Source organism: Cryptotermes secundus, unplaced genomic scaffold (assembly GCF_002891405.2).
Source record: "Cryptotermes secundus unplaced genomic scaffold, Csec_1.0 scaffold634, whole genome shotgun sequence".
NCBI classification, from domain to species: Eukaryota; Metazoa; Arthropoda; class Insecta; order Blattodea; family Kalotermitidae; genus Cryptotermes; species Cryptotermes secundus.
In genome coordinates this window covers 591,661-596,107 of record NW_019737091.1, presented here as the reverse complement: position 1 = coordinate 596,107, position 4,447 = coordinate 591,661, and positions in this window count along the sequence as shown.

Here is a 4,447-nt window from a genome sequence, read left to right as displayed (position 1 = left end):
GTGTGTATGTGTAACAGTGAATTATAAAGTATATAAGTAGACATAGCGCTACAATTATGTGTAATTACTGGTGGTGTGTGTAAGGAGTAAATAAACCGGTTCATCCAATCCAAAACCGGCGTTATTAGTCACTAAAACACGTGACAATAATAATAATAATGACGACATCCTAACAATCCTCTTATCTGTGAAAAACACTGAAAGAAGTAAAACACTGTTAATATTAGCTGTACTATTGTGTTCATCAGCCATATATAAAAAGATATTCAAATTAGTCCTAATTAAAAGTTAACTAAAAATTACTGTAGTGGATTCTCTATGTAATGCAATTCCTACCAGTAAATGTTGTAGTTCTCCGGTTCCAGATCAGCCTAAACCAAGCTATGCTATTACGTTCTTCTGCCAATATTACTCCCAACTACAACATCCTGTGTCTGTTTATTGACAAAATTCCTATCTTCGTGTTGCTATAGGGTAAAAAAAGTACCGGATATAATAGCCTTACTATCTTGGGAAATGTAATAATTTAATAAAGAAAACAACACAGAAAGTTCACTTCTGTGAATTATTCCATACCGGAGTATATTGTACTTAGGGCAATCTAATTCGATGTCTACATGAGTATAAACGTACACACGGAGGCGCGCGCACACACACATACATATACACACACTCACATCAGGGTTAGGTGCTGAAACGCCTTTCCTTTAAAAACCCGACAGAAAATTCCTTCTTCAGAAGTTGGCAGCTGTTTGGTTGGTCAAGAAATGCCCCTCTGCTTATGCAACCCGAAGTTAATTACCGTCTTCAGAAGATTCCGAGAGTTCACCCTTTAGTGAGCCATATGTGTCCACCTGAACCCCCACACCCTCTGTCTGTAAGCAGACAACTTTTTCTTTGTCCCGTACATGCCATTTTCCCTTACGTTTTTCCCACGTAAACCTTCATGCATTTATTATTTTTGCAGTGCATGTGAGACCTCACTCTCCTTGATTTGAGCATCCCAACAATATTTGACTAATAAATATTTGAAATGATATTCTTCATAATATACTCGTAGTACAGGCAATTTTCAACGGCGTTTTTATATTACTTCTCTTGCTTTGAAAAAATGAAATTAGGCTTGCTCTGTATGTGTGTCTGTCCTCTCCTATAAACTTCTGAATTCCTGCACCAATATTTTTGATATTTGGTACGTATATCATGGTACCTGAGGCATGTTTCATAAATCCCTTCCACCAGTCTCTGTGTCTGAATGTGTATACCTCCTATCGTTGCTAGGCAACGACTCGGTAAACATTTTACCGCGGCAACAAATACACATACTACAATAGAAGAAATGCTGGAGGCGTCGTTTCTATTCGATTGGTGTCTTATCAAAGGAAAGAAGGCGGTTAGTTCTTCCCAGAACTTCTTGCTCTTTATTGAGTTTGTTTACTGTTTGTAGGTAAAATTTTTAGTGACGATCTGTGATATACATGAAATAGTCCATTTAAGGCCTTAAGCGGGTTTCACTTTATTATGCGCTAATGCGTCTATGAATCGGATTTACTTCATACTTTGGAGAGCAACTCTCCAATAGGCCCGATCGAATTAAAGAAAGAAATCTAGCATTCCATTTCCTACTGCCGTCAGAGATCTGTTCTCGAACTTCTTCCGCCTTTGCTCTTCGACTTATGTATCTCTGTGACAAACCATGGAGGCCCAGAGAGGTGTTACAGGCCGAGACTCCCACATTTTCTAGACAGGCTATTCACAGGTGGTGGGGGGGTTGTCAGCCTTACACGCCGGCCGCCCTTTACCCCAAGGAAGATTTCTGGTGCTCCTTTCTGTTAGAGGCTGAGTCGACCCCAAGGCCATAGTGCGGCTAGAAGTATTAGGTCAATTGAAAAATTCACATCATCGGGGCACGAACTCTCGACCTTTCGGCTTGTAGCATAGTGTCTCATTCAACTACGCTACCGCGTGCCCCCTTCCATTTGTGTGAGACACAAAATTACTAAGTTTCCTTCCATTGAAGAAGCAAAGCGCGAATTATGACTGCCTCTGAATTAGTCCAGAAAAATAGGAAAGCTATTGATTTGATAAATGAGCATATCAGCCAGCTGGATTATATTGAAGGCCTTTTGCGTGGCGGAATGCATTTACAATATTGAAGGGGCTAGACCGGCAGTAATACTCGTATGCGCCATTACTGAGGAAGGGAAAGAACAACTTCGGAAGTGAACTAAGTACCAGTGAAGTTTATATCAAGTGTCTGTAACATTATTACAGCACACAGCACACGATCCCAAGACGCCATTATAACGACAATGTATATAGATTGTCACTTGATACGGGAACATAGGGGCTGAGTACCGTTCCACAAGATGAATTGCATACGCCAGACTCCATCCCAGTTCGGAGGAAACACCATTTACATATTTAATGTATTCGTATTTTGTTCGGAACACTCTTAAAGGATTCGGCCGGTATATCTCAGTATAACGATTAAATTGCAGACTGGACGGCAGGGGAATAAGTTTTCGATTCCCGACGTTGGCAGAAATATCCCTCTATTTGTTCCTGTAGATCCCATCCATTCTACATGTGTATACGAATATACGTATATACATATATATTGTATGTATGTAGGTGTGTGTTCACTTATGTGTCCCCTTCTTGAACTTGTGAAAGAGGTGACCTATTTTAATGACACTTGGCGTAAATTTTACGTCATTAGAGGGTACCACAGTCTCCTGTTTTTAATTTCAGAAAAATAGTTTTAACAGCAGGGCAGACGCATGAACTTTTGATTTCAGGGCGACGCTATTTGCAATTTTGAAGTTATGTACCATAGCGGGGCTTAAAAGTGTTTTTTTAAGTTACTTTATGTAAAATATAAAGCAAAAAAGCAGGATTTTTGTTTCATGAAACTAATTAATAAACCCCTGGAACTAGTCAACTGATATTTTATATGGACATTCACAATGAAAATATCACCGGATTGCAAATTTTTATCTTTTTATCACCGGATTCATTTATCGGGGCACGCGGTAGCGTAGTTGATTGAGGCACCATGCTACAAGCCAGAAGATCGCGGGATCGAATCTCGAGGTGTATTTTTTCAATTTACCTAATCCTTCCAGCAGCACTATGGCCTTGTTGTCGATTCAGCCTCTAAGAGAAATGAGTATCAGGAATATTCCTGGGGGTAAAGGGCGGCCGGCGCGTAAGGGTGACAACCTCACCGCCATCTGTGAACCGATTGTCTAGAAAATGTGGGAGCCTCAACATCCCACAACTCTATGGGCCACCAAGGCCTGTTACATGGATACTTTTACATATTTTTTTTTTACTTTTACCGGGTTCCATATCAAGTACTGTTTATGCTAACATTTACAAATCTGCGACTCTGCGAATTCTTGCGGTTATGTCACAAATTTAACGCAAACAAACATCAGTTTAACAACTTCTTCCGATGATGACTGTGATGATGATGATAACAATATCTGCAATAGTAATAACATCAAATATTCTGTTATATTTATGAAGTAATATAAATTGAACCCTGCCGGGACTAGCTCTGCACTCGCGTTTATTATTTTAGCCTCTGACTAAATCGAAATTTACTTATTGCTGGATTACCCATTTAAAATACCTAAATATGGCATTTTTTTAATGTTGCGCTATAGCCCCAATTTGGGCCTAGGCCTACCTCCATGAAACTCTCCGTTTCACTTCGATTTACTAGATCTTACACATTCGGTAGGACTCCTTGGGTGAGTGATCAGCTCGTCGCAAGGCCTCTACCTGTAGACAAACACAGAAAAACGCACACTAAACATCCATGCCCTAAGTGGGATTCGAACCCACGATGCCGGCTTCCGAGCGAGCGAAGACAATGCATGCCTTAGACCGCTCGGCTACCGTGACCGGCAAATATGGCATTAACTACACATAATTTATGGTACTGGCAGTGTGTGAATTCAACCCGAAACTCTGTTTAATTACTTATATTAGATCTCACTCAGATATCTTCAAAGTTATTCCGTTTAAAAATTATTTACTTTCCTAACAAACTGATGGCATAACAGCGTCTCGTGTAAGGGCCTCATAGAAAGTAGTAAAATTATTTCTTTCCGTGACTGCATACAATTTTCTTCTGCCTATTTTATATATTTAATGCAAATTTGAAATGAATACCTTTGTTACTTTCAGCGTTCCTTCACCCCCCATCTACATAACATTTCCCTCAGCCCTGGCTGACCTGTCATTAGGAGAGACGAGGGGATCTTTCATCTTTCATTATTCATTCGAGATATAAAACTGTTCTGAAAAATCGATCTATTTCGTTTCATTAATTTACTTAAAACTGTACCGTGGCTGCGTTTCGAAATGTTTAACGATCATATATGACGTCTCTGGCTTCTTTGTTCTTGTAAGTTAAAGGCGATGACTCTGATTT